This window comes from Vulpes vulpes, chromosome 13 (genome assembly GCF_048418805.1).
Source record: "Vulpes vulpes isolate BD-2025 chromosome 13, VulVul3, whole genome shotgun sequence".
NCBI lineage: Eukaryota > Metazoa > Chordata > Mammalia > Carnivora > Canidae > Vulpes > Vulpes vulpes.
The window spans coordinates 89,493,220-89,514,125 of record NC_132792.1 but is presented as its reverse complement, the minus strand read 5'-3'; the positions used below and the strand labels follow the sequence as shown (position 1 = coordinate 89,514,125).

Sequence of the window (20,906 nt, the reverse complement as noted above, 5' to 3'; positions counted from 1 at the left end):
GGTACCATCTTTTCTGAATCACAGATTCTGTTCACTGGGCTGGACTTAGCACCATGCTTCCTCTGCTCTAATAACACTGGGCAGGCCATGCCCAACCATGGCATCACATAGAAATAGATATATGGCACTCATTTTAAAGCAGTAGTATATTTTTTAAGATACCATGGCCTGTAATTATCTTTGAAAATGTACTCCACGAAGTTTCCTACATACTCTAACAATAAAGGAGTCTATTTCTTCTCTATCTTATGCCCCTGAAGTTGAGATCAAAAGGACTGGAGGGAAAATATGTTTTCCAAGGCTCCAAGGTCAGTATTTCATGAATAATTCTTTCACTCTACTGACGAATACCAAAAAATCGGCAAGTTAACAAGCTCTCCCAAAGTGAGTTGAATACTCCCTATTCATCCATGATTTTGTTTCCTTTAAAGTATCTTTTTTTTCCCCTCTAGAGTCTCAAGTACAGATATAGGATGGAGGGGAAAGAGCTGAAGAGTAATTCCACTTGATCCCACAAATGATCAAACACAAACTTTAACAGCTGTTGCAGTTAGGAACATACAGAATAGTGACTAAAATATATAAAAAGAACTAAAAGTCATCTTTTTGAAGGAATAGGACTCTGCTTATGAGAAAGTGGTACTAAAAAGGAAAGACCTAGTTAAAAAGAAGACCTATCATAGCATCCTGACATGGCAAATGGCTCAGATACCTCCCAGGATTCTTTTTATTCCATACATCATTAGAGCAACATCTCTCTTATGGTTTTGCCATTCTTCATTTGAAGGAAAATTCAGGTCATTTCTAGTGGTTCACACAGCAAAATTTCCAAATCTTTACGAAGAGTAAGAGTTACTAAGATGCGAACTGTTGAACCATAAAACTGCATTGTGTGAATGACAAGGGGAAATCTGAACATCATTAACACATTAAAATCAAGCCTGATTCAAGGGCAGGCAAAATTTAAAACAATGCATTAAGCCAACTCTTAATGAGAGTCTTCACTTAGTGCAGTTGCTTTCCAAGAATATCAGTAGAATATACTCACAAAGGTTTTCTTGAAGATACTAGAGTTCTATCTTGGGGCAAAGAAAACCAGGAAGAGCAAGGTCTCTTTTCTTTGTTTTTCAAAAATGATATTTTCAATTTGCAAGTTCATTAAGAATAACCATCTTAAGCCACCACATTTCAATAATAATAATTTTAAAACCCTCAGTGTATTTACCTACCTAAATAAGGACATTATACTACAATCCCTTATATTTAGGTCTTAAAGTATCTTATATTTATTATCAATATCCAAAGTACTTTACAGAGCTTCTGATCAATATAAAATTTTTCACCAAGATATATCTAAGAGTCTTTTTGGTTTGTTTTTCAACAAATTCCTAGCCTCTGCTTGTTTTACTAACAGTTGCCTCTGTTATAAAAGTTTAAATTTCTAAATTCATCATCTGTGGAGCAGCAAATAACAGTAAGTGTTTTACATTACATAGCACTCACTGCTTTTCTGTGTTTTTAAAAGGAATAGGTCTCTGCTTATGAGAAAATGGTACTATATAGCTGAACATGGTACTGTATCGTCTCAAATTATTTTCTTCTGTGTTATCACATTTATTTATTTATTTTTAAATATTTTATTTATTTATTATGAGAGACACACACAGAGAGAGGCAGAGACAGACAGAAGGAAAAGCAGGCTCCATGCAAGGAGCCCGATGTAGGACTTGATCCTGGGACTCTAGAATCACACCCTGAGCCGGAAGATGCTTAACAGCGGAGCCACCCAGGGATACCGTGACATAACATTTAAACATTTGGTGAATATCTAATTCTGCTACATGACAATGTTAAGAATGTAAAGACTAAAAAGACAAAGTAGTGCACTGTTCTGTTTGGAAACTAAAAACAAATAAACCTAGCACATGAAACAATCCGTACTATCGGTGCATGTTTTATTAAACACAATGGTACCAGGAGGAAAAATTAATTTTCCCCTTATAGGTAGCTATCATAGAGTATTATAGAAAGGTGGAACTATTTTAACTAAGTCTGAAGGTTTTGATAGAAATCAACAGGAACACATGGTAAGGAAAGATATTTTGGAAAGGCTCAAATCTACTTGGGTGCACTCAGGGTGCAGCATTTCAAGGGATAGGTCTAAAAGGAGAAGGAGAACAAGTTGATTAAGAGAGGAGATTGCCTGGTCATTTTTGCCCTTAAATCCCCATCTGATTTCCATACTGTAGACAGTAGCCCCTGAAAGTTTCCAAGTAGGAAAATGACATTTGAACTTTAGAAACAGAGCTTGGCAGCAGCTGGAGGAACTTTCAGCACTTCGCACTCATCCACTTACATCTTTACCTTCTTACCCTCCGATTCTGAGGACAATCGATCCACTCCTGAGCAGGTCTTAACATGTGACTCCCCAGAGGGAACCTGACCCATCCCTGGTCTCTTCTCCCTTCTATTTTGCCTTTGCCATTAAGATTGCCCGGTAAGAATTTCATTATCATGTATTAATTCAATTCCGGAAGAAACACTTTCAAAATAGAGCACAGCAGAAAGCTCTAGGGGCATTTCCCCCCTTCAACACAGCATACTTTGAAAAGAGGCAGTTGAGAAACAGTGAAGCAGTGAGAAACTTATTGATCATATTTCCAGTGTTTGTCCCTCCCACGATTTTAGCGCTGCTTAGCGTCATTTTAGCTGGTGGGCTAGGGGAAGTGACCATAACAACTCCAAATATGGAAGAAGATGCCTGTTTGATGAACTCCTTTTCTTTCTAGATGCATTCAAGTGGAACAGCTAAACTGGACCTACTTTTTATAAGTTTGTTTGAATCAAATATATGTGTTCTTTTATGATAGTCCAATAAATGATATATTCTGTCATAGTCTGGAGAATCTTATAATTCTTTTGTTCTCTTGAACACACCCCCACAGTACATTCTGACTCTCTTCTTAGCCAAAGCAGTAGCAAAACAGAGTAGGAGGCAAACACATAATGCCAGCAGGAGATCTGTCAAGTGTGGGACTTCCTAATCAATGAGTCTAAGTCCCCTCCATTTGCTCTCCTGTAAACACCATCAACAGCTATGATCTTAATTCATTGTTGCCCTCCTTTATAATGAATTAAAGTTGCCCTTTCCAAGCCTTAAGAAAAATAAAATCTGTGGTGGAAACCCTAATTAAATTTTACACACACACACATGCACTACTACTGCATAATAACAAACACATAGGATTGAAATAGAAGACTAATGACAGAAATAACTGATGATTCTCAGATGTTGTTTAAAAGAAGTGAAAATTGCCAAGACAATTCCTCTTCTTGCATCTATTTCATACCATGAAATTTAATGAAGTCTTTCTGAGTGCTAACATTAAAATGACCTTTATAACACTTTTAATTCCAGAACTTCAGGATGGAAAAGTAGCTATTTTTGAACAAACAGCACTTAATACAACTGAAAAACATGGTTATTAACTTTGTCATCATTCATAAAAGAAAAATTTTAAAAGGCGACGTCATCAATGCCTTTTTCTCATTTGAGGACTACGTAGATAAATACAAAAATCATTTTCAAAAGGCAGAACTGATTATTCATATTGTCAGCAGTTCTAGTTGCTGTAAGCTTATATAAGATGACTATTAACATAAGTTGGTGAAAGTAATTTGCACAGGGCCAATCTCTTTAGTCATTAGGAATATTACATACTTATGAGAAACAACTATGACAAAACACTCAGCAGCTTCAAGTCTGGGGACAGGGTTGATTTGTCAGTGACCTTTCCGTTATGGTGAATAACAGCAAGGGTGCTTTTCTGTATGATAGTAAGGGTTTATCTCTAGCAACTTCCAACTTAAATAGCTCCCATCCTGCAGATCACATTCATTTTAAAATCAGACTCTAAGAAAGAAACACTAATGATTTCCAAAATTAATAGCATCCATTTGAACATGGAACACAGCTTTTGAGCACTCCAAGAAAAGCCAGAGCAGAACAATAGGTCATCTGGGAAAAATATTAAAATAAGTCAGTCAAATAATTGGAAATAGTAATGAGAATTCAAAAACTCTTAAAAAAACATTCTATATTTTACTAGTTAGGACATCTCTTAATTCTAGGTATTATGTAATAAAATGAGGAGGTGGTAGGGAATTAAATGTACTCTCAAATAATTTTTATGAAATTATTTTTATTTTTATAAAAGCATTTTATGCAGGAAGCCCAATGTTTCTTGGTAATTCTATTTTGTCCAGTGTTTTGCACTCTTCAAAGTTTTAAGTAATGAAAAACTTTAAAATTCCAGAATTTTTTATTCAATCTATAAGTCTAGTAATAGAAATTACTCAAGAATATAAATATGAATCATCCTTATGGTCTCTGTAGAAAATCAAATATTTCTGTGCTTAATTTAAATACAAGCCACATACAATAAAATCATATACAATTTAGTGTTTGTCAATTATATGCCATTGTAGAAACACCACTTAGGCCAGGATATAGAATATTCTTTCCATCCCCAGAAAGTTCCCTTGTGCCCATGGTAGTTGACACTCTCACCCTACTCCTAGTTGCTAAAACCACTATTTTGCTTTCTGTCCCTGTAACTTGCTTTTCCCAGAATTTTCTATCTGTAGAATCACACAGTATGCAAAGTTTTGTGTTTGGCTTCTTTCACTTTGAAAATGATGTTGAGACATATCCAACTTGCATGAATTAATAATTTGTTCCCCTAGCCCTATTCTACAGTTTATTTATCCACCAGTTGATGGACACTTGGTATTCCCAGTTTTTCTTATAAAGCTTCCAAGAACATTTGAGACCACGTCTTTGCATAAACTGGTGTTTTCATTTATTTTGGAGAGATACCTACTACTGGGGTCCTGAGCCACAAGGAAAGTGCTTGCTTTACTTGGTATGAAATTGTTTCGCAAAGTAGCTGCACCACTCTGCATTTCTACTCACAACGTATGAGATTTCCTGTTGCTCTACATCCTTTCCAGCATGTGTTATCAGGCTTTCTTTTTATTCATTCTCCCGGGTGTGATTTCACTTGTGATTTTCATTTACATGCATTTAATGATGTTGAGCCTCTACTCATGAGCTCATTTGCCACTCCTTATATAGTCTATGGTGAAATGCCTAGTCAAATAATCAGGTTAAATTGTTGAGTCCTTATATTTACTAAGCACAAAATTTTTATCACCTGTTTTACAAATGTTTTCTCAGTCTGTGGCTTATCTTTTAATTTTCTAAGTAGTATATTATGAAGAGCAATATATTTTAATTTTAAAAAGTCCAATTTATCATTTTCCTTTTACGACCAGTGCTTTTTGCCTCACCTAAAGTCACGAAAATAATCTTTGCTTTCTTTTACATGTTATAGTTTATAATTTATGTGTCTATGATCTAGTTTGAATTTGTTTTCTTCACTGGTGATGTAATGAGTAGGGTTTATTTTTTTCCATACAGATGTACAATTCTCCCAGCATCATTTGCTGAAAAAAGCAGCATTTCTGTATCAAATTACTTTGGTTCCTTTTTCAAAAGTCAATTCACCATATTCATGGACTTCCTATTTTTTTTTCATTGATCTACATAAATATATTTACTTGAACATGACACTGTCTTGATTATTGTATTATAATTTTCAAATGTAGTATATATATATATATATGGTAAGAATTGGAATCAAATAGTATAAGCTTTTCACTTTTTCTTTAAAAGTTGTTTTAATTATTCTTTTTCTTTATCTCTTTTCATTTTAGAATCACTTGGTCATGGGATCCCTGGGTGGCGCAGCGGTTTGGCGCCTGCCTTTGGCCCAGGGCGCAATCCTGGAGACCCGGGATCGAATCCCACGTCGGGCTCCCGGTGCATGGAGCCTGCTTCTCCCTCTGCCTGTGTCTCTGCCTCTCTCTCTCTGTGTGTGTGTGACTATCATAAATAAATAAAAATTAAAAAAAAAAAAAGAATCACTTGGTCAATCTACAAAGATGTTTTATGGAATTTCCTCCCTGATTACATTGAAACTACATGGATCACTTTGGAATAGTAAAATATTAGGTTTTCTAATCTATGAACAGAGATCACCTCTGCATTTACTTCTTTTAAAAATTCCTAGTTATGTTTTATAGTTTTCAGCCTATAAACACTGACTATACTGTGCTCAATTTATTTTCAAGTATTGACTTTTTAATGCTATTATAAATTATATTGTTTTTTAAATTTCAATTTCGAATTGTTCATTAGTATAGAGAAATATATTTTTGTTTTTTTCTGAAAATTTGCTAGTTTTGTTTTTTCTTTCACATTTCTAGAGGTTTCTACAAATAACATTGAATCATCTAATTAAAACAGTTTCACTTCCTTTTCAGTCTCATGCTTTTTTTTCCCCCCGTTTTATTGCACTACCAAGGATGCCAAGTAAAATATTGAGTAAAAGTAAGAATAGACATCTATGCCTTGTTTCTGATATTAGGGAGAAAGTATTTTCCAGTGTTAAATCTAATGTCAACCACAAGTTTTCTGTGAATGCTATTTTTCAGGATGAAGAAGTTGCTTTGTATTTGCTTCAAGTTTGTTATGGATTTTGTTAAATACTTCAGGGCAAATTAACTTTCTTGTGATGGGAACTTTTAAGATCTATTCTCTTAGTAACTTTCAAATATGCAGCAGAATATGATTAAACATAGCTACCATGCTATACATTATATCTCTATTATATCCCCATGACTTATTTTAATTGGAAGTTTGCACTTTTTGGCCCCATTCACTCATTTCATTCAAAACCAATTTATTTTTAATAGTATTAGAACCTCAATCCATCTATTGCATGAAATATATAATTTGTGTTCAATTTTTAATTATTGTTCAAAGCCAAACACTACTGAGCTTTTAAAATTCCTCATGGAATTTTTTATTGGTCCTTTGATTTTTCCCAAAGACTTGGAGTATCACTAGGACTACTGCAAATTTCCCATAATTTAGATGAAGTGAAAACTCAAAGGAATATGCCTTTTTAAAAAGCATTCTTAAAAGCCTGACTCAGAGGCAGATGTGAAAGTGAGAAATGGTATACTAATGGTTGTGATTGCTGTGCTTTCATACCTCTTCCCATCCTGCCCTAAGGAAATGGAAAACCTCTGCACTCCCTTGCAATTTGTAGTCCTACAGAGTTGATCCTTTGTAGAATGCAATTTGAAGTTCAACACAATGACCTGATACTATAAAGAAACATCTCTGAACTCAGGTTATGGCCTTTTTGCAAAAAAAAAAAAAAAAAAGAAGAAGAAGCTCTCTGTCATCATATCATCACAGCAGAACTCTTTGGCCACATACATTAACACAGTAATGGGGGCAGGGTGGCACTTTTGCAGCAACAAATGAGGCCCAGAAATCAAAAGAAATCCACAGGTTTCAAGATGCTCAATCAAGAACTTGTGTTATCTTATTTCTTCTGATCAACTTGTATGAAAATGGCATTAATGTGCTAACACCAAAAATTTCAATTGATACTTAAGTGAATTTCATATCTTCATCTCTGACAGCTTATGTATTCAGTTAGAAATTATTTTGAGCTTCTCATAAATGGGTGGCATTGATTTAGGGATTCAAAGGACATGATTTTTTTTTTGTTTGTTGTTTAATCTGAGGATGTGGTCAATTATAAAGATGACCACAAATTCTTTCCTTCCCGGTGCTAAGAGTGACGTTACAGATTGTCTCATCCAAAAGTCAGTTGCTTTGGCCAATGCAACATTAGCCTAAGTGATGTGAGCAGAGTCTTGAAGAATGCCTACCACTGGAACTTTCCCTCCAGATACTTTTAATACCTGATATCCATGAGAATAGGCATAGCTCAACCTGCTAGAGATGAAAAGCACATGATCTAAATCAATAGCCAACTGCCAGATCTGTTAGTGAGGCCTTCCAGGACTAGCAGCTCCCAGCTAACTCTCAAACTGATCTCAAATCCATGAGCTAACCTCACACATCAACTGAACCTCACTCAAACCAGTAGAATTTTGAGTTACACAAATGGTTGTTGCATTCAGCCATTAGATTTGAGGTGGTTTATTAAACATCAAGGGTTAACTGATACATGATGGGAAAGTAATGTGGCTTTTAGAACAATTTCAGAGGAAAGCAGGGTAACATGGCTAAATATTACTAAGCTTAGATTACCAGAATTTGCCAGCAGAGAAACTTTATTATAAAGTGGGGAGAAGCTGAGGAACTTTAGTTTTAAACTCATCTTTAAAAAATAAAAATAAAACTTAGGTAAATACAGGTAAGCAGAAAGATGAGAATATTAATTCAGCACAGCTGGAAGGACAGATGGAAAATGGGACTTAAGAGCAAATTCTTACACTTCAGTCAATTTGACAGACCACATGAAACATCATATCTCTAATTAGATTACTAGCTTTATCTTCAACCCAGGCCATTTGAGGTGACAGACCTAGAAAAAAATCCAAAATGCTCTGATGTTCCTGTCCCTTATATTGGTCCATTATGACTCTAGATTTAAGGTCAGGTCAAAAGAAGAGTTTAATTGGGTTGAAACATTTGAATGAGGCCTAAGAAATGTGTTTCTGGAAATATAAGCATTTATTTTCATTAAAATAATCTCTACAGTCATGTCATGTAAATTGGTTTTTATTATTAAGTTTACAAAAAGGAATCAGAAGTTCATTTTTTAAAGCTTGCCATTACTCTTTTCTTAGCTTTTCTATCTCATGGTGTACAAAATATCATTGTTCTCTATTTGAAATAATAAACCCATCATTTTGCTTTTAGATATAGGATCAGATTATGCCAAACTGAGGATTGTTGTAACTAATTACTAATCATGATGTGTCTAATCAAAATAATCATAATGTATCTTGTTTTCAGTTCCGTATATGAGCTAAAATTTCAATTAATGTGTCTTTACCTCTACCGAATTTATAAAGTGTCATTTCACTCTTACTCCCCCCTTCAGATCACGGTCAAAGAACTCTGCAAGGAAGCCTATTTATAACTTCAGTCTATTTCAGTTTTACTATGGGTTTCATAGAGCTATGCTCAGTTTATGGAACTCCTGTCAGGGAATATTTGCACTTGCATTGAATGATGTCAGTCTTCTTCATGGATTTGTAAACTCCTTGAGTGCAAAGACCAAACATCTTTAGACTTACCAATTTATTCTCAGCATGGAGCTCAGTGTCTGGTATCTAGCATGCACTGAGCCAATATTTGTTGAAAGGATGAATTAATGAAGAGATATCTCTTTTGCATGCATGAGGTCTCAGTTTAAATGCTAACAGTGCAAATGACTGAGGTGAATTTATTCCAGGGAGATGCAACAGCTGAGGTCCCAAACAGGAAAAAAAAAAAAAAAAAAAGCTTCATAGAATCAAGAAATGGAGCAGGGGGAACCAAACCAGGATGGTCCACACGGAGAGATGAATTTAGAAGGGGAGTTAGGACATCAGTCATGCAGGACCTCTAGGTTCTGAAAAGAGTTCAGAGTTCATTCTAAGTGCAATGGGAGAGACTGCGGGGTTTATACACTTTATGGATTGAAGATATAATGTATGCTAAAATTACCCTTGCTGCTGCATAGACAATGGAGTGAAGGTAGGCAGGGGTAAGAGCTAGGGAAGAAGTCAGGAACTGTAAAGTAGTGAAGATTTTGACCTTAGGTTTATGCTATAGATATGGAGAAAAGCGGATGAATGTGTGGTATTTGTTTGAGAATCATTAGGATATGTTTGACAGGGCGCCTGGCTGGCTCAGTGGTTGAGCTTCTGTCTTTGGCTCAGGTCGTGATCCCAGGGTTCTGGGGTCCAGACCCACATCAGGCTCCCCTTGGGGAGCCTGCTTCTCCCTCTGCCTATGTTTCTGCTGCTCTGTGTCTCTCATGAATAAATAAACAAAATCTTTTTTTAAAAAGGATATATTTGACAGATTAAAGAGGAACTGAGCTATTTCCCTGCTCTCTATTCTGAGCAACTGAGTGTATGGTATTCTATTCACTGACACATAAAGTCAGGGGAATGGGGGTGTATTAATGGAGGACTGGAAAAAGCACAATCATGTGGAAATATTTAAAGTGTAAAACATTAAAAGTAAAAAGATGGGAATTTCATATATCATGTGAGTACTCATAAAAAGAAAGCTAGAATAGTTTCATTAAAGTCAAATAAAATTTTAGAACAAGGAATATAACCAGGGATAATAGAGATATTTCATAATAATAAAGAGATCAATTCACCAAGAGGCCCTAACAATCTTTAGTAGGTCTATACATACCAACAGGGCCTAATAATACAAGAAGCAAAATTTGTTAGGACCAAATGGAGAAATGGACAAGTCCACAACTATAGTCAAGAAATACAGCTTATAGGGAGAAAGGGATGCTTCTTATAAATTATATTTCCTAATCACACATATGCTCTTTCCTGTCAATTGGTATCAAGAATTATGAATTACTGCTATTACCCATATATTTTCAGGATGAGGATATGCAAATAACATATGGAGAATGTGAATAAAGAGAAGTATCAGTTTTCTTATAAAGTAGAAATAAAATAAAAATAAATAAAAATGCACACTAAGTACAAATAATGTATTATACACTTTGAAAAACAAAAAATATCATAAGGACAAAGAGATTTTTGTCTCTGCAGATTTCCCAAACAACTTAAACAAGACAACTGTGTTATCATTGAACACTGCAGTAAACAATACCAAATATGATTAGGTATTGACTTAATGAAACGTCATAGCAATTAAAGTTGGCTTTAGATTTCTATTAACCACCAATACCAACCAAGTGTTTAGTTCCCTTCAGAGCACTGGAGAATAGAATTTTCTTCTCAGGAACTGTCCTGGAATACATTAGATATATGTAATCAAATACCTGAAGTTTCCCTAATGCTTTCACCATTCTACAAATCTAACCCTGGGTTCTACTCCTGCCCAAGAATCGAAACAGTCCTAAGAAACTATATGAAAAAGAGGATAAACAATCTAGAAACTTTTAAAAAATCGGGTTGATGTTCTTGACATTGTATATTTCTGTCAGACAAAAACAAAAAACAAAAAACATATTTTGGTCCTAACTTTGAAAGCAACTTTTTCCTCTTCAATAGAAGAGTAAAGTAGAAAACGTGATAGTAGTAGAAGGTAGTTTTTTTTTATTTGTTTTGTTTTGTTTTGTTTTTAAAGATTATTTATTTATCTATTTATTTATAAGAGACCGAGAGAGAGAGAGAGAGAGAGAGGCCAAGACATATGCAGAGGGAGAAGCAGACTCCAGGATCACTCCCTGAGCTGAAGGCAATCGCTCAACTGCTGAGCCATCCAGGTGACCAGGAAGTGGTTTGAATTTAAAAGGATATAGATTAGCCTCTATGCCCACTCCAACCGTGCCTCTGTGCATTTCTTGGAGGTATGACTTTGAGCAGGTTACTTAATTCCTTGATCTTCATTTTATCCACAAATAAAACAGGGAATACCTGGACTATTCTCAAAAGATCATCTCTAGAATTTGAGTAAAATTTTTGGCATGTGGTAAAGACTAAATAATTCTTCCCTTCCCCAGTCCATAGATTTTAAAAAGCCACAATATTAAATATCTGATAATGCACAACATTCCAAAAGCCATAGTCTCCTCTGATTACCTACTGTGACGGAGTGTTTCCAGTAACCCTGAGTACTTATTTCTAGTAATACTGAGGTCACCTAACGCAGAGTCCCCCAACTTGATAATGCTTGGATTCTAATGACTGGCAATGTGATTTCCAGGTTTGTTATTTATATTTTTGCACTATACAGGATTATGTTCAAGGATTATAAATAGAAAAATATGTTAAATATTTGGACACCCTCAAAGATCTTATGTTTTAAATACTGAAGAAATATTTTATACCACTAAGGCTAAATGGTTTCAATCTTTTGCTTTCTTTTCACTCATAGTTTCTAACTTTTATAAAATTACATAAGTACTTTTATTTTATTTTTCTAAGTACTATACATGGCTAGTAAAAAAAGTTACAAAATTTGTTCTAATGGTCTAATATTGCCTTGTTGCGCTCTCTGAAAGACCTTATAATATACATAATTGTAAATGCTTCAGTAAAATTATTTAATTATACTGATCTTATAAAAAATTTGGCTTAAATTCAGATCATATAAAAAGGTTAATTAAGTAGATTAGATCTATTAACAATTTATTTTATTGGTTAATCCTATATATGCCATAAATCTTTATATGTATATTGAAAGATTTATTTTTTTATTCTTGCTTGCTCATACAATTAACTTATTTCAAAACATCTTGGGAAAAAAAAAACAAAAAATGAGGATAATCAAATGGATAAAAAATCTAAATAAATTTTCATTTTCTTGTCTTCAACAATTTATAAAGAACATCATCATCAATCCTAGTATATGTTTTTCCATGGTCAGTATCAGACCTCCACAAGAGACAGAGAGCCATAGTTTTCCACTGCCTAAATCTCACTGGTCATAATAGTGTACTATAGTGAATATAATCTGAGTCAGAATTGAGCATTAAGATTGGATTATGGAAAAAAAGATTAGATTATAGAATCCAGTTCTAAGCACTCTATACATACCCTGGAGATAAGACTGCACGTCAAGTTAGAAGTTTAGTTGGAGTGGTAGTAGAAAGTCATGGTATCCTGATTACCTAGTGTTTTATAATGCCACAGATTTCATAGGTTAGGTCAGCAGTTTTAAGAGTAAAAAGTTATGAATGAAATGGCTGAACTCTAATATTAGGAATCATCATAATGTGAAGCAATTTAAAATAGAAGTTATGTAGTTTCCTCTGGAAAGAATCAAGTTTGGGAATTTTATAAGTGGTTGTTCTTGGAGGTAATTTAGTAATATCATGAAATGAGATTTGCATTTAAACTAAATTTATATATTTTGTGGTTATAAAGTGATGAACATAATGAATCCTGTTCAAGATTTAAACCGTGACCTGAAAATTTGCATATATTAATATTTTATTAAAAATTCTGTAGAACATCCTGCTTCAAGTTCTGCCAATTACAAACAGCAGCAATCACACCAGAGGTAGGTAAGAATGTATTTAAGAAGAATAATTACAATAATAACAGTAGTAGTATTAGTAATAGCTCACATGCATTGGGTGTTTCCCTGTCATACACTAGATCTTATTTATTATTCACAAAAAATTATTGTAGATAGATATTCTATTGTTCACATCTCAAACATGAAAAGATTTGGAAACAGGGTAATTGACCCAATATGAAGATGCTACAAAGCAGCAGATTTGAAATCAGAGTTTAAAATATCAGTGACCTTCAGAAATACAATACATGCCAGATTTTTTTAAATTTCTACTCTTGAAAAATATATTGTCTTCCTATGGTTGACTAGGTAGAAATTACATATGAAAAAATTAAGTCCTCAGAGACAATAGTATTAAAATCCAGGACTAGTGAATCTACAAAAGCTCTTATAAATGTTTGCATGATCACTTAAGTCATTTATTGAAACACTTAATGTTTAAGTCCAGTACTAGGCACTCTTTGTTAATTAGCTCTTTTAATTTTCACAAGTACTTGGGAAGTCACGGCCAGAAGGTGGCCCAGTCAGAGTCCAAAACACAGATATCAATCTGTTCCTAAAGTTCACATTCTCAGCCACAGTGCTAATGATCTAGAGCATTTACATGCTTTCAGTCTCCCCAGTTTTCATTTATCAGGCTTTGTTCAATACAAAACTTTCAGAATACCCCTTCCCTACATTATGTGTAAGATATTTGAAAAATTGTTACAGGTTAAATGTGAATATACGTTCCAAGAGATCTAGTCCTCCATCTAAATATTCTGTATCTTTCCATTTATGTCTAAGAGGTACTGACTGACCTGGAATCTCAGGTATTTGAGATGCAGAATACTTGTATGCTCAAGAAGCAAAACCTTTGGATGACCTGTATTTCTCAACATCTATCTGCCCAAGATAAATTCATGTCATGGCCAAAGCACCATTTCATTGCTTAGCTTGTGTCTTCTTGGCAGCTACTGGACTGGAGTATACGTCTAAGAGATGGCATGTCACCTTTGCTCATTTAATTCATCACCCCTCCTCCCCAGGACTGCCTGGAGTAACTGCTACAATTCTTCCGTCTGATTAAATGTCATTGTCTTTCTTCAATTCCAGTTCTGTTTTGCTAATTAATCGCAACTGGTGTGACTGGCAATTTAATATATTGGAGCAGAAAATTTTGACATTGAGGGAAAGATATACAGAAGCAAATGTACATGCATTTGAAGTACAGGTAAGGGAAACTCACAGTTAGGGGAGGATCTGCATACAGATAATCACAATAGGTCCATTTTCATCATAACCCATTTCAAGGGGATAGCCTCTCCATTTTACAGTAATTTTACAGCAATAAGAAGAATGTAGATTGTAGCAATTACAGGTTTCATAAAATTGTATTGTAGTATTATTTTACAAGAAGAATGCTTGTCATGAAACTCCCGTTGTATTAAATGTTAAGTCCCTATACTTTACATAAGTAATAAAAATATCTTTAAATACATCAGCATATGCTAAGCTAATAATAAACATTTCAATCCATATACCAATGCCTCTTTGTGGTAGCCTAATTTTTCCCATCCAACATATGTCTCTTAAGTTATAACTTTCCAATTTATAAGAAGGCAGAAATATTCCTGAGCAGGTCATGATGTCAGATATCTGCAAAGAGTAAATGTATTTTGAAACTCTTACCCGATCTTAGTGAGACGAGTGTAATCTGTTCCACAATTCCATTAATCTGAGATTATATCTGAGTAAACCAGATGTTTGCTGGTCCTTTCAACAGTTTCCCAGGAAGAGGTATGAGTAGTAATCACTGAAAGTGCTCCGGAGCACCATTCACAAAGTGCTGAAATACACGGGGAAACAGAAAACAAGCACAGATTTGTTAACAGAGTTTCGTAGTTACTTGGTTAACATACACATGTTAAACCAAATGAGTAACAGCCTCATCTTATCTTTTAACCAATAGTTCATTGGCAGGCTAATCTAGTCAATGAGAATGTGGGCTCTGCGTCCAATGTCGAGACTTCAGGTCAACCCCTCAGCAACCCACCTGCCTCTTGGGCAAGCTATGGACACCCTCTGCAGAGGACTGTGAAAAAGACATGTTAATACCAGTGCTCTTAATGGTGGCTCAGTAAAAGTTAGTTGTTTTATCTCTTCCTACCCCCCCACCTTTTTTTTCCTTTTCCTGGTGAAAGGAAAACAGAACACCCATTAACTGAGCACATAATATAGAGCAGTAGGTGGTACTTTATAGAAATTATCTCACTTCATCTTCAGATGACATGTTATTAAATCTGTTTTGCAAATAAGGAAACCAAGATTTGGGGAGTTAGTAATTTATCATATGTAGACGACAAGAAATCAGTATAATTGGAACTTAAAACCATGTCTGTCTGATCTCCAAATTCTTTGCTACTTCTGAACTCTCATGCTGGAGGGCTGACTTTGAGTATTTTGATGCTATCCATAGCAAACAGCAAACATAAAATTTAACTCTTACTATTGGTTTCATATTATCTCATGTTAAAATATACTATTTTTTATAAAGTTGCCCTAAGTTTACTTACATTCAGGATTTTTTTAAGATTTTATTTATTTATTCACGGGAGACACACAGAGAGAGGCAGAGACACAGGCAGAGGGAGAAGCAGGCTCCCTGCGGGGAGCCCGATGTAGGACTTGATCCTGGATCCCCGGGATCATGCCCTGGGCCAAAGGCAGACGTTCAACTGCTGAGTCACCCAGATGTCCCTACTTACATTCAGTTTTAGGAGACAGAATGAGTGCAACCGAAATTACTCAGTGAAATTCAACCATGAAACACATTAGAACATTCAAAGAAATTTTTATTTTTTTTAAAGATTTTATTTATTTTAGAGAGAGAAAGAGAATGTGTGTTCAAGTGGGGAAAAGGGCAGAAGGGGAGGGAGAGGGAAACGGAGAGAATCCCAACCAGACTTTTGCTGAGTGTGGAACTCGATCTCAGGACCCTGAGATCATGTTCTGAGCTGAAACCAAGAGTTGGATACTTAGCTAATAGAGCCAGCCAGGCACCCCTCAAAGAAGTTTTTCTATTTAACTCTATATCATGAAAGATTGATTTATACTGACATTGACTACCATGGAAAAAACTGACAAAACACAACTTGTTCAAATTACTAGTCAAATTTATAGAACAAGTAAAGTCGTGTTCTGAAGTCAATTTGATAGATTTTCATTATAATAGTATCTTTAATAAAAATCTGCCAACAGAAAAAAAATATTTAATCATATTCCCACCACATCATCATAGCCATTGTTAATAATATACTATCTTTTACAGACTATTATTTTTATGGTGAGATTTTTCCTAGATATATAGCAACACTATATTCTGTTTACTTAATATTAGAACAAGAAGTTCAGTTTTAAAAGTTTGTAAACATTTTATTAAATAATCCAGGATAGCGGCACCTGGGTGGCTCAAGGGGTTGAGCGTCTGACTCTGATTTCATCTTAGGTCATGATCTAGGAGTTGTGAGACTAAATCCGGCATCTAGCTTCATGCTCAGTGGGGAATCTGCTTGAGATTCTTTCCCTCTGCTTCTCATCCCCACCCTGTGTACACACAGGCACATGCTCTCTAAAATAAATAAATAAGTGTTTTAAAAAATAATGCATGACACATTTTATGTAAAACTTCACTTTTTTAAACTACGGAATGCAGATCTATGATTCCTATGACAACATCAAACTCCAAAAATTCTCTTAAGGATTTTCTTGTTTCTCATTTGGTAGGAAAATCTGATCTGATCTGAACTGATATGAAGCCACTTATTAATTAAAAGGCTCAACACGAATATTGTGATGATTCACCGTGAAATTATGAATGGGTTTAACTACGGGGTTCTACCCCAGTACACCCCAGGGACAGGAAGGCCATTATGTAATATAGCCTATTTATCTCATGTTCTTTTCTAAAATCTAACAAGATCTGATTTCTGATTAGAATCTTTGATGAGCAGTTGTAGACTTAAAATAGTAACAAGGTCTCATGTGGTGCTTAGCATTTGCCCGGCATGTTATTTTAACTGCTTTACTTCAAATAATCCTCCCAATACCCTGATAATGTAGGAACTATAATTAATCTCATCTTATTGATGAGCACACTGAGGCACAAGGAACCTCAGTAACTTGCTTGATTCCACGGGGCTTGGAAATGACAGACATCTGCAGCCTGAATCCAGATAGCCTAACTCCAGCATCTGCATTCCAAATCAACATACGTCACCACTGGCTTCACTTTCAGAAGTAGAATCGCTAAATCAACATGTTTAAGATCTTGATGTACATTGACAGGCTGTCTTCTTAGAATAGGATATCAGTGCTAGTCGTGACAAAGAATGACAATCAGTTTGTTTTTATTGCTGTCCCTGGTTGTATTTTTAAGTTTTTCATATTTGGCAGACAAAGAAAATTAAATTTATGGTTGACTTTGATTTTAACTTACTTTTTGTGATGGTGATGATGAAAATGTTTGCCCATTTCTGTTATCACATGTTTTTTTCTTCTTTCAATTATCTTGGTACACCCTTTGCCTAGTTAGAGATGCAACTGTCTAATGGATCTTCCTGTTCCTTATGCTCACCTGCAGAGCCTCTTCCAGGTTTGTCACTACCCTCATCTGCGGTTGCTATTTCATACCTGCGAGAGAGGCTTGGTAACTCTGAGTCCTGTGCGTCTGGAAGAGGTCTCCTTTCAAAGCTCAACCAGCCCAACCAACCTATAGCAGCCGGACTTCCAACCCTAACTCTCCACCCCACCCCACCCCTGCCACACCATGCCCCTTTTTGTCCCTCCTCTCTTCCCCAATTGCCACCATTCATTTGACAACTGCTGGGATTGATGACTTGGAATCCTTGCGATGTTCTCTTGTGAGGACTCTTCTTTCATTGCAGCTTCTCCTGAGTCAGAAACATCCCACATCTCCAACATTGGTGCCTTTCAATGACTCCAGTCTCTAACGTTCCTGTCTTGAGCTCTATAATATTTTGCCAATTCTTGCCATCTACCACCATCACAGGCATTCTTCATTGTTGACTTAGGGAATAAACTTTGATCATTATATAAAGAAGTCATCCAATATTCCAAGCCTCTGGTGCTTTCTCATCACCTCTATCAACCTTTGGCTTTGGAGAGAATGAAAAGCCAAAGAAATTTCTCCTACAAATCCTCTTCAAAAAAATATCAAATTTCTAGCAAATTAGCTGTAGATGAGACCAATTCAACTGTTTTTCAGCCAGTCCTGCATACATGTTTGGGGGTGTGTATGTGTGAGATATTTATTATCCCAATGTATATAAAACTACCATGCTTTACATCATCACCAATACTTGGCATTTTCAGTCTTTTTCATTTTAGTGATTCTAGGGGACATATCATGGCATTACCCTGTGGTTCCAATTAGAATTTCCCTAATGACTTCTGAAGTTTTTTAAATTGTTTATTGACTATGTGGATATTCCCTGTTATGAAGTTCCAGTGCAAAATTTATCATTTTTTTAATAGGTTGGTTGCCCACTTTAAAGTTATTTTAGTTGTGCAGTTTTAAATATTCTGGAAAGGAGTCCTTTATTTTATATATATTATATGTATATATAACATCATGTATAATAGTTACAGTAAATATTTTCTTCGGCGGTGGTTTATTTCACTCTTTTAGTGGACTAGAGTAACTAGAGTAGAATCTTTTAAGTTACATTTATAATTTGTTTTTTAAAGTTAGTGTTTTTTTAAATCTCTTCTTTAGGAAAGATTTGCTCAGTCCAAGGTCATGGAATTATTCTCTTGTGTTTACTTATACAGTTTTATTGTTTATCTTTTATATGTAGATTTATGCTCCATCTGAAATTGGCTTTTGTGAATGGTGTAAGTTAGAGATGAAGAATTATTTTTCCTCATATGTATAAACCACTAATTCATACAGTCTTTTCCCTAATGCTCTGCAGTTTAATTTTTGTCACAAATATTGAGTCCATCTTTGTGTTACCTTCCTTCTGGCCCTACACAATGATATCTGTCCATCCTTGTGGCAATACCAACTGATTATAATAACTCTAATATTATAGTCTTGATATCTGGTTATTCATATCTCCTGATTTTGTTCTTTTAGATCATCTTGGTTATTCTTATCTCTTTTCCACATAAAATTTAGAATCAGTTGGTTATTTTCCACAAAAAAAGTCTGCCATGATATAATGGGATCATGTTTTTTTTGTTTTAGTTTTAGTTTTTGTTTTTGTTTTCCCTGTAGATGAAGTATTTTCATTAGAAGAAATGAAAAACTTAAGTTTCTAGCTCAAAAGTCAATCAATCGGGATCCCTGGGTGGCGCAGCGGTTTGGTGCCTGCCTTTGGCCCAGGGCGCGATCCTGGAGACCCGGGATCGAATCCCACATCGGGCTCCCGGTGCATGGGGCCTGCTTTTCCCTCTGCCTATGTCTCTGCCTCTCTCTCTCTCTCTGTGACTATCATAAATAAATAAATAAAAAATTAAAAAAAAAAAAAAGTCAATCAATCTAATCAATAGAAACGGGAAAAAGTAGAGACCAAAGCATAAAAGCATAAATTAATCATGAAAGTATGAGAAAAGAGTAACCTAATTAAGGAATTAATATTCTTTCAAAAAACTTTTACAAAATATACAGGGCTACTTTGACAGGGCGGGGGGGGTCAAGAAAAGGCAAACCTATAAAAATTAAGGAATGACAAGAAGGAATTAACTACTGAAAAAAAGGCAATAAATAAATAAATAAGGGACTACTGTACGGACATCTAGGCTTATAAAAAAAAAAAAACTTTAAGTTTTAAAATCTAGATTAAAAAGGACAGTTTTCCAGGGAAATACATACTACCAAAATTGACCCCTCAAAGATGGAAAGTTTAAAGAGATCAATTTCCATAGAAGAAAGAGAAAGCTATTAAGGATCAATCTCATCAAACAACCAGGCCAGACAGTATCACAGTTGAAAACCAAAAAACAAAAAATATACAGAGACCAAATATACAAAAAATATACAAAGACCAACACTATGAAATTGTCCCCATAGTTCCAACATACTATAAATTCAAAGTAAAAGAAAACTTGTTATTAAGCCACTATAATGTTGACACTTAAACTAAAAACTGTGTTCAAAAAAAAAAAAGAAATTTTATGAAAAGAAATTCACAGAGCAATCCTATCTATGCATATAGAAACACAAGGCATTAAATAAAATTTGAGTCAGCAGAATACAGCATCACATTAAGAAAATAATGCACACAACCAAGTGTGATTTATTCCAGAAATGCAAGATTGGTTCAAATCTCTCAATATCATACACCATTCTTAGGTGCATACATGTTTTAATGAAATTTCAACATTCCCTCATTATAATAAACACTCAAGAAAATAAGAGAGAACACTTATATGAAAAATATTTATACTCTTCAGTCCTAAAAACCAGTTTCTTACTTAATGAGAAGGTTCTAGAAGACTTAAAAAAATATTTATTTTAAAGAAAGACAGGGGAGGAGAGAGAGAGTGTGTGGGCATGCACCAGCATACTCATAAGCACTGGGGGGAGGGACAGAAGGAGAGGGAGAGAAACAAACTCAAGACAAGACTCTCCCGTGATCACAGAGCCCTATGCAGGACTCAACCCCACGACCTCCAAAATCATGACTTGAGCTGAAACCAAGAGTTAATGCTTAACAGACTGAGCCACCCAGGTACCCCTAGAAGCATTTCTACTCAGATCTGAAATAGGAGGAGGATG

General features: G+C 35.0%; 1 protein-coding gene and 1 long non-coding RNA gene across 8 annotated transcripts in view; one reads left to right on the top strand and one right to left on the bottom strand.

Moving 5' to 3' along the window:
* The window catches only part of LOC140595219 (uncharacterized), a 165,757-nt gene extending 159,790 nt beyond the window's left edge, over positions 1–5,967 (top strand). The window contains exon 3 of the long non-coding RNA XR_011996736.1: positions 5,779–5,967. This is a non-coding gene — a long non-coding RNA (uncharacterized lncRNA). The remainder of the gene's footprint in view (positions 1–5,778) is intronic.
* Positions 1–20,906, bottom strand: part of DLGAP1 (DLG associated protein 1) — an 867,925-nt gene that overhangs the window by 734,435 nt on the left and 112,584 nt on the right. For all 7 annotated transcript variants that reach the window (XM_072734994.1, XM_072734998.1, XM_072734996.1 and 4 more), the window contains exon 2: positions 14,795–14,951. The gene's annotated coding sequence lies outside the window, so the exon portion shown is untranslated. The remainder of the gene's footprint in view (positions 1–14,794; positions 14,952–20,906) is intronic.